At 49.6% G+C, this 19,477-nt stretch overlaps 1 protein-coding gene across 4 annotated transcripts in view; it reads right to left on the bottom strand.

Moving 5' to 3' along the window:
* Positions 1 to 19,477, bottom strand: part of LOC142575565 (phosphatidylcholine:ceramide cholinephosphotransferase 2-like) — a 276,015-nt gene that overhangs the window by 127,203 nt on the left and 129,335 nt on the right. The window contains exon 1 of one of the 4 annotated variants that reach the window (XM_075685050.1): positions 19,432 to 19,456. The exons of 1 other annotated variant lie outside the window; for it this stretch is intronic. The gene's annotated coding sequence lies outside the window, so the exon portion shown is untranslated. Of the gene's footprint in view, positions 1 to 408; positions 492 to 12,738; positions 12,764 to 19,431; positions 19,457 to 19,477 lie in introns of those variants that run through there. 2 more of the 4 variants (XM_075685059.1, XM_075685047.1) reach the window with 2 other exon arrangements.

Below are 19,477 nucleotides of genomic sequence, written 5' to 3'. Positions count from 1 at the left end.
AGCGCAGCGTGATACGAGAGGCGCAAACCCAGCGACATAAGTCTAAAGAGCCGGCTCAGTATAGTAGTGCTTAGGTATGGCACGGAGATGTTTTACTGAGCTCGCCGCCACGCTTCACAAGGCGGCGACGCCTCCTTCGACATGGACGAAGCGCGGCGAATGCCCACGGACGTTCGAGACAAGCTCTATTCGTAAGCCACTCCCGCTTGCGCGGTCCCTTACGCTCCCAGCCGCAGAAGCGTTTGCAATACTCTCCGAGGCTCACCGAACAGTCGTGATTACAGGAGGGAGTCCGCAACTTATTAAATAAACGAAGCAGATAAACGGCACGAATAGCTGGACTAAATAATATTTAGATGAATCGGTGACACCTTATTGCGAAAACAAACGTCACGTAGTACTACGTACCTTGTTGTCGTGCACTGCAGTCGCAGAATGCACGCCCGTAAAGAACACGAAGCGACAACACACACACGCACGGTGAACTCGAACGCGACCGGCTCTACACCGCCCCTGCACGGGCCCCGTATCGCGTTGGGGAGGGAGGGGGGAGGTGCGGGGACAATGGGGCTTACTTCTTATCGTGTCAGCACAACGCTCTGGCATCAAGGGGGTTCTTCTGGCAATCGCGCCCGCGAGCAACCCGCGATAACGGTGCAGGAACAGATATATACGCAGTATGTGTGTGTCCACCGCGGCGCGATCGGGCCACCTCCCCGGTGCAACGATAACGCGAGGAAGTTGCGACGCGTGGGCGAAGCTCGCTGTCGCGTCGCGCAATCGGCTGCGTATAGCGTGTGCAATTTCCGACAAAAAGTAACTACTGAGAATTCTGGAGTTATATATGTCACGCCAGGCAATATATATATATATATATATATATATATATATATATATATATATATATATATATATATATATATATATATATATATCCTGGCATGCTATTGCGGCAGCGAGTGTTCCGATTCGCTCGCTCTGCTCCCTCCAGGCGCGCTTGTGACTTGGCGTCGCAGCCAATGGGAACTCAGGGGCCGTTGCGCTGCTACAGACGCCGCCTTTTTCGCTCAATGGGTCATTTGATGCTTTCGCATCAAAAACAGTTAAGCAGAACAAATATCTATGCTGTGCTTCGGAGCTTCGCTTGTGCGCAGGCTCCAAGCTTTCAGACAGGTTGCTGAGCCGCCATCTTGTTTGGTCAGCGAGGTATACATACCCTGCGCCGTTCTCGACTCCGACGCTGTTCCCGCGGCTTTGTCACAATTGAAACAACACCTGAGATGGCTGCGATCGCTTTGCTGTCTATTTGGCTCTCTATGTGGCCGCCTACAGCGAGTATTGAAACACAGCTATCATGTGCGCTGTATGTGCACGCGCTAAATCGCAGAGCGTACGTCATGTGGCTCAGAACCACCGAATCCCGCCATGTGTAAAGAAGCACCAATGGGCATCGCTTAAGTTAGACTGGTGAAGTACTTTTACACATAATAAAAAAAAAAAAAGACAGAGACAGACTCATATGTGCCATAACTCCCATATCCGGTAATATTATCACATATGTGAACATATGGGCATTCATATAATGTCCCATGTGGTCCATATGGGATTGTTGGATATTGGACATATATTTTTTTTTTCGATAGAGCAAGACTCGATTTGTATTCGACGGAAACAGGCTGGTTAACAACAGAGAAAATGGAGTGCTAAGTCTACGGCCCCTCCTGCCACCCCGCACTTTTTTTTCTTATTATTATTATGTTTTTTATTTCGTGCCCGAACCGAAACGCCATGGGAAGTTACTATGACACCACGGATTTCAAAGTATTTTCTTTTTTCCAATGCTTGGGCCAGTTTTCTTCAGAAAAAGATCTCCAAACTCACTATGGTGAGCCTTTATTTCCTTTACAGACTGCGAATACGTAATACTTCTTTCTCGATAAGCTATTAACTAGTCCCGAGCAGACGCAGTAATAATGCCACGGCGAGCTAGCCCGGGACCTTCCAAGCTCTTACTTCGTTTCTGAACCTTTCCTCGTTTAGCAATACTGCGCTCACGTTAAAGGCACGTTCACACCGAAAGCGGAGCGTCTAAGCGGACAAGCGGATTTTCAAAGCGGCGAGGCGGCGAGTGCCCACGCCTGTTCAGACCGGCCGCGTTGTCTGGCTATCCGCGCCGCCGGGAAGGAGGGGCATCTCGATTTTTCTTTAGCAATTTCAAGGATGTGGCGCCATCTCGCGGCACTTTGGGTTTGTGCGCGCACTTTCGATATTTTTTCTTCGTGGGTCGGCGCGCTCCCGTCCGCTATCTACTTCTGCAAAATAAGCTCAGACGAAGAAGACGAGATCGTTGGCATTTTACTCGTCACTTGTCTAGTCGATTTTCAAGATTTGTTACAGCGCAACACAAGACAAGGACAAAAGAAGGTATAAAGCGACGACACGGCGCCGTGTCGTCGTTTTATACCTTCTTTTGTCCTTGTCTTTTGTTGCGCTGTAACAAACCTTACTATGAATCCCAACCAAGTGGCCCAACTTGCCGTTTTGACGCTTTTGAATAACAGAAGCGAAAAGCCCAGAGAAAGACATTCGTTTACATTCATTCACCATGCAGCGCTTCCGCAGTGTCGGGTTCTGATTGGCTGCGGCCAAAGCGGCCAACTTATCCGCGCGGAAAAAATCGGTCCGGGCGCGATCCGGCCAAGCGGCCGCGTATTTTCCGCAAAGCGGAAAATCCGCGGCCGCTTGGCCGGATCCGCTTGTCCGCTTGTCCGCTCCGCCTTCGGTGTGAACGTGCCTTAAGAGTGACGTTTTTATGGCATTCGAGAAGTGTAATTTACCAACACAGCTTAAACGGACACTAAACAAAAAAAAAAAAAAACAATTTCGGCCGTTTTACTAAACTACCGTTGTAAAACGCAAATAATGATAATAACAGCATGAAGAAGCGCTCTTGCCGTTACAAGACACTTGGCAATTCAGAAAAGACGCAAGAATGAAATGCCTGTGGCAACACCATCTTGAAATTCCCGCACCAGTTCGCCGCAACGTCATGAATTTCGACGCCGTCTACTCGGGTCTCATTAAGCTGTTATCGATAAACATCGGCAGCTTTGTATTCCAAGAGCGCTAAAGGATGAATTTAGCAAATTTCACTACCATTTGTAGAGCCGAAACGGGCAAACTAAGATCGTGACAATGTATATATATTGACGTCACACTGACGTGGCAGTCGCCGGCATTTTGGCAGGAAATAAAGAAAATTAAACTTATAGAGATTCATTTTCTCTTATAATAATGAATTTACTAGCGCAAAATTAACAAAAAAAGTCTGAAAGAATACTTTATCAGTCTGAACTGGTTCATAGCTTCGCAATTAAGAGCCCGTTTAACTTGACATGCCAATTTAGTACATATTTAAGGAAGTCGCGAGCGACGTAATTCAGTGCCGCCGAGTCACGTCACGCCCTTGGTGCGGTATGAATCGACCTTGCTATGTCCGCCTACTGAATCTACCAGATGACGCGCCGGACGCGTACAGGCTAACTAAATAAGCGAGTGTTTTCCGGTGTCATTTCGCGGCAGCGTCGTTTCTTTAGCTTAGTACACACAAGAAGTCGTCGTTATCGTTATTCCCCACGTCGGTAAGTGACAGCAAAGGCTCTCTGCGATAACTCGGAGGGAGAGGCGATAGGCTGTCTTCCTAGACTTCTCTTTTTCTACTTTTTTGCAAGCGACGTCCAAAAGCCACAGTGACCTCCTCCGATGACGTATATATACACCCTCAAGGAAAAAGGTCGTGGCACTTACTGTAGGTTAGGAACAGCTTGTCACGTACGCTACGAACGTGTTAGTAACAATCACACGAAGTCAATTAACAGACAATGAATTCAAGGAAAGCATAAACACGGAGCTGTAGAGTAAATTATGAACGACAGTTGAAATTGCGATAAGCTTCACATTTACAGAAAAGGCTTCAAATAGCAAAGGCGGCGATATGGAGACAGTAAATGCGCTGGGCATTGGAACGTTCCTATCTAACAAGCATAGCAGAAGACCCCAACGATCGGCACATGGCTAACACCGCGCTGGCCACCACAACTGCGGAACCTCAAACTAATCTCGCCTACCCCGAATATATGTTGCCATGCACCGCATGGGCGCGCCGGAAAGCGCACCTCATTTAATTGCTTCGTTCATTCATTTCTATTCGCCGGTAGGACAGAGGGCAATGTATTATGAACCACTTAGTGCAAAAGAACGTTACACATGTTCCCTACGACTATCATTAACAAACAATGCAGTGAGCCTCGTGGAGCGCACCTACATGCGAGTCAGCATGTATATACATACGTGCAGGCGACCAACGGCGTGCTCTATATCGTACATCGCACTGCTTACGCTCACAAGCCTCTGAGCGGCTGACGAACGCCCACAGCGGCGAGGAATATATCGCACAACGCCCTGCACAGGTGCGGGGGCAGCCAAATCGGTGTCGCGTGGGAATGCATACTGGATAGCTTTTATTTTAGCACGTTTCAAGTGAATACTGTTAGGACAATTAGAACAAATGGCCGTGCAGTGATAGAGACAAAGAAAAAAAAATTGGAGGACACTTAAGCTTCGCCTTTAAGAGTGGAACGCGATAGCATTCAAATATCCCTGACTGCTTCTCTCGCTTACCGGCAAGTCCCGGACCAGGACGAATTTTGCGTCAACTGTGAGGCTTTTCTTTCAAGGAACCCGTATGGGGTTTCCTTCATAGCAATTTGCTACGTTGGGTTGGATGTCTCATTTTCGCTTTATCAATAACTCCTCTCCACCTTGCGGGCTTTCGCAGTACTATTACGTCAAACTACAGCGTATGTAACCGTAATGTTTACCGGGAAACGCTCGCGCGAACGATATGCACGAATGCGGGCTTTCTGGTAGAAACGCGGCCTCTTGCGTGAGCCGCGATGGATAGATAGATGGGTGGGATGTTATGAGCGTCCCCTTTAGAACGGGGCGGTGGGTTGTGCCCCCGAGCTCTGGCTATTATACTGCCTAATGTCCTACCTAGGTTTAAAAAAAAGAAACAAAAACCGACGATGAATTCCCAGAACCAAATTTTCTGGCCCCCTATTGTGAACTTTTATTTTAGCCTGAGAAATTCATTTAGTTCACTCAATTGTTTGCGTAACATGGAAGGCCTGGGCATGCGCGGTTCGAAAATATTTTTGTCGAAACCGCGTCCGACGCCTGACGCCGACACGGGATCTTTTGCGACGCGATAATAAGGGCGGCAGTGTAGATGTCAACAGCGAGTTGTAAAGTCTGGGCTCCGTCGTCACCGCAGCTCACCTGAGCATTTGTTGGATATAATCGTACAACGCTTGAGCCCCGGCGGTCCTGGCGCCGAAAGGGTGTAGGTTCGACTCCGGGCTCAACCAGAGAGATAATTTTCCTTTTGCTCTATCGTGTAAGAAAGAGTGACGGAACGGTTCCAGACGAGCTTTGGAGGACACTCCGCCACGATTGCGGTTAAACATAATTTGTGCCGCCTATAGGTACATTTCATTGCAGAAGGGAATGATGCAAGAAACTGAGCCCATTGAATTAATATCAAGGAAAATGGTCACGGCTTGCCGTTATGCGCATACAGCGCTTGAAGTTGGGAAAGCCATTCACATATAAGTCCTGCAGAAGGTTCGTCATTGAAAGACTGAAGAGCACGTGCGGCGTTGCATTTAAACGGAAGGTCGTGTTTTATAAAGTATTATTTACTACGACCTCTCTTGCTCGGTGCCGTATCATAAGTCTTACGCGGCGGATGTATACCACGCAGAGAACCGCGGCACAGGTCCTTTGCCAGGCACATAGTCGCCGCTTTGAGGATAGGCACCGGAACGCGGCCTCACATACAGTAACCTATAGTGACGCTGCCGGTGTGACGCCTGCCGCCGTATGCAGCCTTTCGATGGTCACAGTGTACTGAAATTGCTATGCGCTAAGATTTGGGTCCAAGCTGAACCATCCTGGGCAATAACCTATACTAGACCGACGACAAACCACTACACGCACTGCTTCGTAACCCGTCTATGTGAATGAATAGACTCCTACGTAGCCAATAAATAAATAGATAATATATTAGCCCCTGCTTGTCCCGTGCTTGTGAATGAATGAATGAATGAATGAATGAATGAATGAATGAATGAATGTAGATTGCTACGTAACCTATAAGTAAACAGAAAATATATTAGCGCCGCTGCTCGAGAGTTCTCGCAAGCTTTTGCATGCATCCAAAGCCTGTGGCACAATCAGAAAATGCAATCTTACAAAATGCACAGCAAGAAACTTCGCCGTGTATGCAGTGTGAAACACGGTAACTACGAAATCCGAAAGAAATTATGAAAACGCCACCTCTTTGGCGCATGGCAAGGGTCGAGAGAAGGCTTAAGGAGGCAGGAATCGTTAGCTGGTCGAGCGCGTAATTCTAAGGTCACGCTTCTCCACTCTGTGCCGACTTGTTCACATGCTGTGATGTCGTGAAAAATAACCAGGAGAACATACGACTGGCAATGCGATCCCGATGAGCGTGTACCATACGCGCAGCTCCAGCTGCTTGGCAACATTGTTCCACACATTTCCCACAAAGGCAGAGCGCCCCATATAAGACAAACCAAGTGCTCGTTTCGGGTTACGAACAACACAGTGCGCCACAGACACGATTCTAACAGTGTTCCTCCTTTTGGTAAGCCCTTCAGGTCCATCGACGACGAAGCAGCTGCCACTTAGAACGGTATGCGGCGTCGGCGCATACCACTCACGATATCAGCCTCATGCGGCATACGGCGCTCCGGTGACGTCAGCCGGGTGACTCGTCTATGTCGTCTGCTACGCTCCAGATAGAATAGCTGCCTTTTGAACGCGATATCGCTAAGGAGCCCGTGTCGCAAAAAATCTGGCGTCGGTGTCAGCAGTGGTGTAAGCGTCGGCGTCCCGCGTCCGGCGTCGGACACCCTTTCGGCAAAAACATTTTCGAACCATGCGTACCCAGGCCTTGCATGTGACGCAAGGAATTGATTGAACGAATTGAATTTCTCAAGCTAAAATACGCGGAAGAATCGTAAACTACGACTTACACAGAACCTACAGCTACGATAGCTATTCGAATGTAATTTGAATATACGAGAAAACAATTCTGTTGCGCGAAAACTCAAACCCCTTTTTTCAGCGTTTCTACAATGCATAGACCGGAGACGGCGTCCGTCATTTGCGCACGCCGGCGCATAAATATCTCGGAGTCCAAGGAGCGGCACACCCGCTTCCTTGAAACACTTCCAGATGGCGCTCGCCTCCGCCGCATAGCGGCTCATCTACCAGAAAGCCCGCCTTCGCGCATAGTGCAAGGTCCATCTAAATAGGTCGCGAAGCTTCGAACGAAAAGCGTGCCAAAACTTATCGCCAGGGATAATAGCGGTGCACGGTTAAACGCGCCTAGGTGAGGGGGAGACAAACATTGAAGCAAGCAAACCTAAGTGAAAAAACAATTTCGAAAATGTTTAATCAGAGTACTCGCACACGAGTAAATTTTCCGTTTCATACCTTTTTCCTGCACTAAAAGAACACGTGTTATTCCTTTCTATTTCACAATTTATTAGTTCTTTCTTGGCGACCCCTACCAACCAGTGATTCTGGCGCAAGACTTGGTATGGCTGTGCAAGCCAGCTTTTATGTTGTGAGGAATGGCGTTGCTCACTTGAACGCGGCGGTTTCGTCCAAGCTTTTATTATTATTATTATTATTATTATTATTATTATTATTATTATTATTATTATTATTATTTACTTGCGTGTTTCTTCAAAGTGTGGCGTGCGCTTCACTTCAAATTTTGCGTGAGCTAGCGCACTGCATTTGTTGGCGAAAAGTGAGAGTGCAGGTTTTTTTTTTATCGTGCGAGTTCACGCTGCGGCATCCGACGCGCTTGTCTCGTCGTGACGATAAATGCGGAACGCCGCGCAAAGAAACGTCCAGAAACGGGCAGCAAAATTAGTAGGTGGAGTGTTTTCTAAATGATAATCTGGGGCAATGTTGTCTTGTCTGATAACTGTTGTATATGAATACATGGTGTGGTACGGAATTGCAAATGATTCTGCAAAAAGGATTCGCACAGGTTGCTATGCGTTACGACTGTGTGCTGGCCATAGTAATTTTCATCACTGAAACAGGTTTGGTTGGTCAGTTATATTGGTTGCACCATTCAAGATGAATAAACGTGAAGTTGATTTTGAAAGCTCTTTGGCAGTGACAGTTATTTCCATCTTATTCTCTTACGTTCCTAAGGAAGCTACTGCAGCGATCGCCGTCAATAACAGCCTAATTACGTTTACATTAAGACATACGCCACTCCTCATAGTAAAGGACACGCCGGCGTTTCAGCTCGCCAGCGTGTCTTGAGGCTGAGTCGCAAGGTCGCCTCAGCCTCAAAACAAAAATAAATGCTGTCGTAGCGGCCGCAATGCCGGACACTAAAGAAATTCGAACATTAGCGCCTAGCAGCGTAAGATACTGACTTCACTGTCATTTCCGGTTATGATGTCTCATTTTCTTTCATTTTGTGCTTGCTGTTAGTTGTCCGCACGATACGTAGATAGATAGATAGATAGATAGATAGTACACCTATCGTTGTAACCGGCGACGGTTACAACGAGCCCCATTTTCTTGACATGTGGGCATCTACGGAAGCTTCGCTGCCAGCCTACATATATATACCTTGCATAGTGTTCACCGCGAGCGTTTCCCGGCAAACATTACGGTCACATAGGCTGCAGTTGCCGGGAAGCGTGAGAAGCCGTCAGGGATCTTTGAATGCTATCACGTTACACCCTTAAAGGTGAAGCTTAAAGGGACACTGAAGTGAAAAATGATTTCTTCTGCATCCGTAAATTACCTTTCTACAACACCAAAAACACCACTCATAAAACGATAAGACGTTTGGTAAGCCAGAAAAAGCCCAAGAATGGAATACGGGTGGCGACGCCTACTTGAGTTCCCGCACCTGGTAGCTGTGACGTCTTCGATTTTGATGGCGTCTTCTAGCGCCTACTAATTATATATAGCGGTACAGATTGACTACATCGTGTTTTAAAGGAACCAAATATTAAACATGACAAGTTTCGGGAACCTTTACTCAGCCAACGCGGCCCAAATGCGAAAACATACTTTGGAATCCCTGACGTCACGCTGACGTACCGGCGCTGGGGTATCGGCGCGAAATTCAAATACTGATACTTGGACCTTCATTTTCTCATCTAATAATCAAACTATTTTTTTAAATGACTGCCTGCAGGGTTCTCAAACAATGCTTCATTCATGGTATGGGTTGTAACAGCGCACACAAGACAGGGACAACAGAAGAATAAAACGACGACACAGCGCTGACACAACGACACAGCGCTTTTATTCTTCTGTTGTCCCTGTCTTGTGTGCGCTGTTACAACCCATACCATGAATCCCAACCAACTGGCCCAACTTGCCGTTCCAATGCTTCATTAGTCTCAACTGATTTATTGTTTCGCTTTAGTGTCCCTTTAAGCGTCGTCCAAATCTTTATACGTTTCCTCGCGCTCTGATTGCGTGCTCACGTAGCACGGCGCTCTACAATTACCAGAGTTACTATACTAACACTAGAGGACAACCTCTCATGAACATCACAACATCAACATCAAAATTTTCCGAAACCTTTGTCATAAACAGCTTCCTTGTAAAAAAATGTCAACCATACCATTCTGTGAAGATGGAATGGTAGCCAAAGCTTACGACAGTCAAAGCTCTCAAACGAAAAGCAAAGTGGAATGGTTGTGCGTTCCATGAGGATACACGGTATCGCCAGTCCCGATCGCAGGATGTCGATGTATTCCTGCTACGATTTCACTTGGAATTGGTTAAGAAATTCCCGTACGTCTTCGCACTCGGTGTGTTCCAACGCCGCGTGTATTTCTCGAAAATTGGCCTTGAGCGCCTTGTGCTTGTACATTTCGTTGGGGTTTTCGGTGGGCGGGAACGGAATGATCACCATCGTTCTCCTCCTGGGCAAGAACGGTGCGCCGAACCGGCACTTCTTGTTCTTCTTGAAGCACGTGTGCGTGTGCTAATGGTTCTGCGTCCACTCCCGTTGCAGAACCGACGTCTCTAGCGAAATGAGAAACTCGGTCGTGCTGATCGTCTCGGACACGTAGCCACAGTAGAATGTGGATGTCCGCGCTTCCTCTCTGCTGAAACTCCACCCGGTTGAAGGAGTCCACAACGTTGTACGGCTTGAACGGGGACACCTTGTTGTCTTTGAGAATGTTAAGGATCACGTCGAACAGTTTGTTGGCGTAGATGACGCACGCCCCCGTGTCGTTGTTCCACAGTTCCAGTCTGTCCAGGTAATACATGTCCTCTATCGATCTCCGCACCTCGTCGTTGCACTGCACTCTCAGACGTTCCAGGAGCTAGATCAGCCGATCCCAGTGCACCTCGGACGAAAACATCGTGAGGAACGCGGTGGGTTTGCCCAGTTGCCGACTCACGGCGAACACTTCTTTCTTCCTCTTCCATTCTTTCTTCCATTAAGTAGTGGACCGTGTTGGGCACGCCCTGGATGAACGCCATGTCTCACATACACCTTGAAGTCGGCCACGTCGGCGCGAACGTCTGGGAACCTACGTAACAGTACCTGTAGCGCACTGTAGTGCAGCTGATTTGAGTAGAACAGGCACCCAGCACTTAAAGATGTAAGCTAGCGCACCGTATGAAATTGGAGAAGTAGCACACACCTGGGGAATTCACTCACCATCGGTTGCATCCTCTGGACCCATCTATACGCAACCTTGGCTTTATCTGGTCTTCCCCGAAGCTACGGAATAGTGCTGGGTCGCTTACGCATGGGCTTTGCATTCACCAATGCACATTAATTTTAAGCATGAAATGCTTCTAGCTCCCGTTGTCGGATACCTTCAAGTAACCTTGAACCAAAAGCTAGAGCCGTTATCCGGTTATCCGGGCACTCAAACTAGAACGTCGGGGCAAGTTGTGAGAACAAAACGAGATCATCCGGGTAACCAGTCAAAGCTTAAGAAAATGCGGTCTCAGGCCCCGACCCTTTGTGCAGCACTGCATTACATACGCTGTTACTGCCCAAACAAGTTACAAAAAATATTGCTTCCGAATTCTGCCTACTATTGGTTCACAATATCACTGAAGCTGTAACTCCTAGTACGATGAAGTTTTGTCATTTCCTTCCTATAGCGACGTTCAAAAGGCAGATAAAGGGCACCATACACTTCACTGTCATCTTTTGGCGCCGAGACAAGGTTGCTTGTGTTCCTCTAAATGCCAGCGGTCCGTGAGTTCCGCGGCGCGGGTTTCGCGTCGCCTCGAGAGATGGCGCCACGCCGCATGGCACTTCCTTCAGGCGCTTTAATTTCTTCTAGCTGGGTAGTGCGCTCTCTCTCCCTGGCGTCTTTCACTGCCTGTCATGCCGCTTTCAGCCGGTTTCCTCCCTCTAGGTAGACAGCGTCCATACGGACCAGTGCACAGTATGGTGTGGTGCGGTGTGCTGTAGCGAACATGCACTACACTCATTTTAAGATTGTGGCTAGTATCATCTCCAACCAATCTGATTTGCCGGTAGCCATTGCAGGATTACATCTACTCTCGATTACGGGAGAGCCAGCAATCATTTTTTTGTGGGGGATAGCCGACAGCGCCCAGTGCAACAACTGCAGTGTTGAGGAGACTATAGAACACCTCCTGCGCATCCTTTGAAAATGAAAGGCATGACCTCTGCACAGCTCTAAATCAGTTGTGCAGAAAACCATTAAGCTTGAGCAAGATCTTGGAACCATGGCCTCGCATATATCGCGGATACAAAAGGCCACAAAAGCGCTGCTGCAATTTCTGAAGGCTACCGGGATGAGTGACCTGCTGTGATATAGAACACAGAACTGTTACTTCGTCGGCGATATTCGCAACGGAATTTCTCTTATAATTTTTCCCAGTGCAGGGCAGATAACCGGGCTCAGTCCTGGTTAACTTGCCTGCCTTTCATTTATCCTCTTCCTCTCTCTTTCTTTCTTCGCGTCGACTAGGGAGCAAATAAAGGAAGGCTTACGCTAAGCCGACAACCATGAAAGGGCGAGTTGTGTCAAGATGCAAGTAATCCAAGTTTAAAATTATCTTGCGAAGATCAACACTACAGCACAAGACTACGTAAGTTTGTAATGCCCACTAATTTTGTCCACCCCTTTATCAGGCGTTCCAGACCGCATTTTGTTGTAATGTTGCTAAAGCAGTGCATGCATTAAGGTATCGCAGCGGCCACCTAGTTTGCTGAGAATGGCATCAAACGTTTTTCGTGACATGCTTAACGCGCCGCGCAGCAACAAAATCGGAATGTCTGTGGCCAACGGAGCGGATGATCGAACGCGCAGCACGCGTTGGACAGTATTACAGCGCAGACAGTAGCTGAAGGTCAAATGCTGCAGTTCATCGTAGAAAAAGGGCCGACAAATCACTATGAGTGCGCCACGACAACGGAACAGCAATGACGAGAAACCAACGCCGTACACGCAAGTTCACGTACACACTGGTGACTATCAGACGACGCCACGAGCGATCCGCACCAAGCGCAATGACGGCGACTCGCTCGATGTCGCAGGGAATAGTGTCCTGGAAGCATTTCGCATATACTGTTCTACAAACCAGTAGACTCACCTCTCAAAAACTCGAGCAGAACAGGTAGGCCGACACCATCAAGTTGACTTCACATGGCGAGCGCGCAGGCGCGATAGTGCAGTGCTCCCGTTGACGTCACACGCGAGAGGGCGCCACTCGGAGATCTCCGGGCTATACCTTACTGCTTTTCTTCCAGACTGTTTCTTCCGTACGGCGCGCAGCCTGACGCCGGGCTAAAGAGAACAATGATGACCCTCGGAGCACACCTGTACACGCCACAGCTGGAGCTAACCATGCGCGGGTATGGACGGTCGCATATACTAGGTATCCCAGGGCATGCGAGTATACAATTCGCTCGCGTTTACTGTCCGCATATGGCGATACAGTATAGGAATTATTTCCTTTATGAGTTCAGGCAGGAAGGAGTTGTGCTAACCCCACGGCACGATAGAGATCGTCCGTTACATAGTTGATTGCCTACGTTAAAACTAAGGCTACAGCTGAAAGCCTTACCGCCACTCTCTTTTCCTCTCTATTTCTTTGACGTTGAACTCCTGTATCGGACCTGACATATTTCAAACAAACAAGAAATGACAAGTACAGTGGTACACAGGACGTACGCCCTGTCCGCGTCATCGATTATCCTTACCTCGATGCAAGGACCGCAGTTTCTCGCACTGCATGCTGCACTGCATGCAAACACTGACCGGAATGCCCGGCACACGCACACTTCGCGTTGTGATAATAACAATTATTAAATAAAAACCACCACAAATCTTTAGCTCAGGCTGCTATAAGTGCGTCGGCGCTGTCGTAATACAAGGCGGCAGGCGCATACGAGAGGCCGTCGAGGTGGAATTGCGCACGAGCACGATACTGACGCAGAAAACGCGCGCGCACGAACCAGCTGTCGTAGATGGGCACAATCTCGTTAGCAGTAGTTGCTGGTTATTCCACGGCCGATTCACGAGCAGGCAAATGTCAAGCAAGGAAACTGACGCAGAACTGCGCAGGACAAGGCCCGGTGCTTGTCCTGCATGTCTATATAACTCAGATGTCCCCCCCCCCCCTTCACATGCCCCCGGACTACACTTGAACAAATCCACGAGAACCTGTCTCTGTGTCGCAGAGCGATTGCGCGAAACTGGAAGGCTTTTCGCCCCGAGACTTTAAGGTCCTGCACTACATGACGTCTGCCGTGTTTGACTTATTTTTATTTTTTTTGTATTTTGCTTCACAGATTCGACGGCGAAATACGACCGCCTCCCAAGCGCTGCAAAGTGCGCAGAACACGAGAGCCGCCTGTCTCTGTTCCCAAAATAGCAAGCATCGTAAAACACACCGCCGAGTTCTCCGCTTTCAGCCCTCCATTCGTTTGGCTGTTCACGAATAGCAGCATCGTCGGCCGGCGCGTGTTTGCTTAAGCGAGGGGCTGCTGGGTCAAGAGCGTTCACCACAACCACGACCTTCGAGCTGTTGGTTTTCCTCTCGAAGCTTTTTCGCAGAAGTCGATTCTTGCCCACCACGGGCGGACGAAGATCCGGTCTCGCAAAGGCCGCTCTATATCAAGGGGGAATCGGAACGAGCAGCCAAAAGGACAACAGTGAAATAAAGTTTTCCCGAGCATTTCCGCTGTTGGAAGGACACTCACCGAACGCTTACACACGCGTTAATGTCGGCTACACTGCTGATTCAAAAAAAAAAGAAAAGGAAGGACGCTAAGATTTCTCCTTTTTTGTTTTCTCGCATATTCGATACAGTGGGCTGTGAAGACGCCACACGCGATCATGCCGAAAACAAAAAGGGATAAACGAGAAAGCAGACTTTTACAAAGCGCGTTTCCCTTTATCGACATACGCCAGTCTGTGGCGCTTATATTATGGGGGATAAGAGCCCATTTAGCGTTTAGTTACGCAGCGAACGTACACTTGGGGCAATTTCAGGCAATTAAGCTTAAGCGAGTCTGTCTCTTCTCTCGTTCGCGTATTCTTACTGATTCATAGTAGAGGCACGCACGCACGCACAGACAGAGAAAGCCAACCACTCACTTTTTTTTTTATTCCACTGCGCCACTTGCCATGAGCGGCGGCCAACACCGGATTGCCCTTCGTTCTCGCTAGTATAAACATAAATACGCCGTGTGTTTGTGTACGCGCAATGCCTCAAGTAATGCAATTCAATGCTGACTGGCTCTTCAAGGACCATGATAACCTTGAAATATGTTTTAATCGTTACGCATAGCTCGGCCCTTGCAACAAGCCCCCCTTACTGCTTAACTCTTCGTTTACTCGAATATCAACTCAAAGTCCTCCAACCCGCCTGTGTTGTTTCGAGAAAACAAAGATATCTATGCGACATTTCCATTAACGTCAAAAAAAAAGAAACAAAAAAAAAAAAGAAAAAGACTCCAACCTATTCGACCACATTTATGCTGCTATAACGTCAAAGCACAAAAAATGATGAACAAGCCAACAATCGTCCCTCGCCGAAAAGTTTGCGCGTGCGCATGTGTGTGCGCGTATACGTTAATACACGCACACACACGGTTAATATCCCTGCCTTTATCCGCCTTTCTCTCGGTACAGTTACCGAATTGCGGCGCACAAAAAAGTCACAGTTTCGCCCGAAAACCGAAGCATCGATTGCGATAGCAAATTAATAATAATAATATTTGGGGTTTCACGTGCCAAAACCACTTTCTGATTATGAGGCACGCCGTAGTGGAGGACTCCGGAAATTTTGACCGCCTGGGGTTCTTTAACGTGCACCTAAATCTACGCACACGGGTGTTTTCGCATTTCGCCCCCATCGAAATGCGGCCGCCGTGGCCGGGATACGATCCCGCGACCTCGTGCTCAGCAGCCCAACACCATAGCCACTGAGCAACCAAGGCGGGTCAATGGCAAATTAGTAGACAGCTATACGAAGTAAGGATAGTACATTTATCGGCCGTATAATATTGGAAACGTTCGCTTACTAAATGAATTAACAAGCATGGTTTCCACGCGCACAAGCAAAGATGAACACACTCTATGAGCACAGACACGCTATCAAAACGCTGGTGTGAGCAAGCGCGGCAGCAGCAGCGAGCGAAGTAACGTTCGTGCGGTCTATCGCTTCAACACAAGAGTGGCGAAAACACAGCGCGCACAAATATACGAACCGTCTGCAGATCCGTTTCAAGATACGGCGCGCGCGACCGTGCGAGGCCGTGCAGAGTACGCACTTGGCGGCGGAGTCGAAACCGCCTCCCTCCCTCCCGCGCTGTGTCCCCGCTTTCCTCCATATTGGCGGCGAGGAGTTACGGAGTCGCCATCTATCGGAAGCGCCTCGCTGGCGTAGTATGAGGGATCATGCGGCGCGCTCCTCATAGGTTTTGCTGTCAGCGCTCACTGAAAACACCACGCGCGAGCTCTCCCGGACATCTCTGTAAGCACTTTCGAAACGAGAGAAGTTTTTTACTGTCTAAGTAATAATCTTGGGCAAACTGAAAGCACAGAATCGTTTACAGACGCTATCTCTTTACCGAATACGTACAGTGAACGCCACTGCGTGCGGTCGCCGCGATGGAGTCTTCCGAACCAGCTTTTTGCGTGAAAGGTAGGTAAACGCTGAGAGGAAACTATGTGAAATATGTTCTTACAGTGTTTGTATAACTAAATGGAGCGTAATAGAATGAAGCCTCAATGCAGCGATCGCACGGGTTCGCAGCGACCGACTGCACGTCTGCATGCTTGTCCGCGCAGTTTCGCTTTCGCCGCGTGCGCGTTTTCACACCGTGCCATGAGCTTTAGGCCGCAGAATATGAGCATTTGACAGTATACAAGCAACCATTGTTGCGTGGGTGCTATCAGAGCTGTTCAAAAATAAGTTCATTGTAGAGACTTCGACGCCTACGGGGACTGTGATGTGCCGTCGCGACGATTCAATCTTTCTTTTTCTTCTAAATTATTGGACGTTTCCATATTATTTCTCGAGTTGCGTCGCAGTGTATGTTTATCGGTGTTCTCAGCGTGCGATTCCCGCTGCTTCTTTTTTGTAATCCAGTGCATTTTAATTCATAACACGTACAACATGACCCTATGCCATGCCTTTTTTTAATGTGCGTCTTACCGCTCCCTTTCCATTCCAGTGAACTTGCCAGTATCTATAGCATCGACAAGTTCATAGACCAAACCGTCATGACATTAGTCGGGCAGCGGACTCGGGCGAGCTTCTCAGTGCGCGTTTTCCGAACATCGCAGACCCGGCGCCGTCGCAGAAATCTTCTTCGCGTCTGTGCTTGCTGCATACCCGAGTTGTAGCCGACGACTGTTTGCCGGTTTTATGTTTCGCGAGCCAAGCTTCAAGCAGCTTCTTGTCCTGCGGCTACGTGTGAATAAGGCTGACACCGGCCGGGCTCCGTTGCGTACGTCCGGCACTGCGGCACCGAGCAGTAGCCTACCATGTTGCGCGCCTTCAAAGGCAGCCACTACCTATTCTAGTGCTTTCAAACGTTGTAAAGGAGACACTCGAAGCGGGAAAATCTCGCCACTAAATGAGGACCGCAGCGTACGAGGGAATTTAAACTCTCGTTTTCAGCTCGCTTCGGCGCTCCCGAAGCAGCCGACGCGGCCGCTATGCCCACGTGATCCCTAATAGCACGTCACGCCGACGGTGGCGCCAGCATTTCCAGTGGCGGAGCTCGAGGCCAATATGGCGCGCGAGATTAAGCCGCGATCGTCAGTTCATCTTGCGCCCAGTCGCTAAATGCGCAGTTGCCGCAGGAGCACAACGCTGCCTGTTCTCCCTCACTCCCATCCCCCATGACCTTTTGCGCGACGGAAGACTGCGCGTTTGCTCTCAGTTGTCTTCCTTCGCGCGTGCCAGACTTAGCCGCGATTGTCGGCTTCCCTCGCGTGCTTTCACTCGCACGTACAACATACGACGCGCAGCAACGGTGTTATCGCCCTTGGACTTTATATGGAATATCACGGCCACGGCAAAAAGACGCCTGGAGTGTCCATATAATTGCTATAGCAATAAAATCCACAACTATTTTCAGGGTATATGCTGCAGCGGAGCCTGTTGCGTGCTGCGTGTAGACCATGGCATGCGTACGATGCGCGCTCGGAGGCGGTGCCAGCCTGTGGCGAAAGGAGGCGCCACGCGAGCGGACAGTGCAGCCTTGGCTTCCTCTCAGAATCCTCTTCCGGGAAACGCAGTTTCGTGAAGTCCAGTCATGACGATAACTCATTGTAGCAGACAATCGCGTCAAGGAAAAAAAAAAAAATCGACAGAGCTCTTCCATGCGCAGCAGGGGCGAATAAAACAGCAAACGCGCGAGAGAGAACGGGTTTAGGCAGCGACAGAGGAAGCGGCGAACGCCGGCCACAAGGCGGAAGAAAGACGTCGAGACGGCGAAAAAAAAAAAAAAAAATGCGGGTCGACAAAAGGCGTCCGCGCGCCGCCACCAACGCCAGTGCAGCGTGCGGCGGAAGCAGCAGAAGAGGACAGCAAAAGCCTCCTCCGGAGCCGCGGGCAGGAGGAGTGCCACTGGGTCGACGGCCTTCGACGGGCCCGCGCCGACGGCGCTGGCGACTGCACGCCGCGCGCGCTCACTGGGCCGCGAATCGATACCGCGGCGGGAGGCACCGTTTTTTGTGCGGCACGCTAGACAACCGGGCCCAGCAGCTGCCGCAGGCTGCTGCTCCAGCAAAACGGCCAGACAGGAGGGATCGCTGTGGTGCTATCAGTGTTGGCGCCATAAGGAGACGCGCTGGATAGCAACCGCCGCGGCACCGTCCATTGGCAACATCGACAGATAGACGTTAATGCCCAGCAGACAGCTTCATATTTTCTGCTCTTTTCTTAATAGCCAAACCCGCACCGGGGTGATTCTGCCGTCTGCCTTAGTCGTGCGTCGTATAAAAGACTACAGCCAATAGTTTAGCACAGTCGGAGAGGCAGGAAGAGGGGGGAGCTCATATGCGTTCAAGGCGCAGGTGTTCCTGTGAAAGAAAAAAGGCATCCGTGCACCTGGCTTTGCACCCATGGTTCCTTGAGGTGTAAAGACGACCGCGCATCTTGCCACGCTAGCGTGACTCCCGCGAACAGGTGGTGGCTTAGCCCCATCCGCCTAAGCACCGAAGCGTGGGTGCCTCGGGTATACCGTTAGCGGGAGCAGTAAGCGCAGTGTTGCGTTTCGCCTGCGACACGTGGTTTTGCCGGCGCGACGGCGGCGGGGCGGCGGACATTTTGGCCCGATCGTCGTCACCGCAACACTCATCGCCAGGTGTTTCCAGGCGCGTCTGCGGCGATGCGACCGCCTAGGGATCTCGTTCCAGTCATTGTGCCCGAAACAGGCGATGCCAAAGCAGGGACCATCTTCTCGTTACAGTCATTGTGTCCGACCGGCAGCGCCACGACAGTGTGCTGCGCAGCGCCACGACAGTGTGCTGCGCAGCGCCACGACCAGGTGCTACGAGATCGTGCGCAGCGCCACGACATGGTGCTACGGCGTCGCTACGACAGTGTGCGTCACCATTAGCCCATTGTACATTCACGTGCTCGTCTTTTGAGGGGTTCCTTCTTGCCCTCAACTGCGAGAGTATAAAAACAGCTGCCCCCGGACGCCAGAAGAGGGCTCCGATTTCTTCCGTTGAGTGAAGTGCTCTCCCGTCTCTCTACTTCGGTCAAACCTGACCGCCAACTCTTTGCGATGTTAAAATAAACAAGTTGTTTCGTTGTTACCTGTCGACTCATGCTTTGCCGGGACCTCCGGATGCTTGCAGTTGTA

The sequence above is a fragment of the Dermacentor variabilis genome, chromosome 1 (assembly GCF_050947875.1).
Source record: "Dermacentor variabilis isolate Ectoservices chromosome 1, ASM5094787v1, whole genome shotgun sequence".
NCBI classification, from domain to species: domain Eukaryota; kingdom Metazoa; phylum Arthropoda; class Arachnida; order Ixodida; family Ixodidae; genus Dermacentor; species Dermacentor variabilis.
This window is presented reverse-complemented; position numbering and strand designations above follow the sequence as displayed.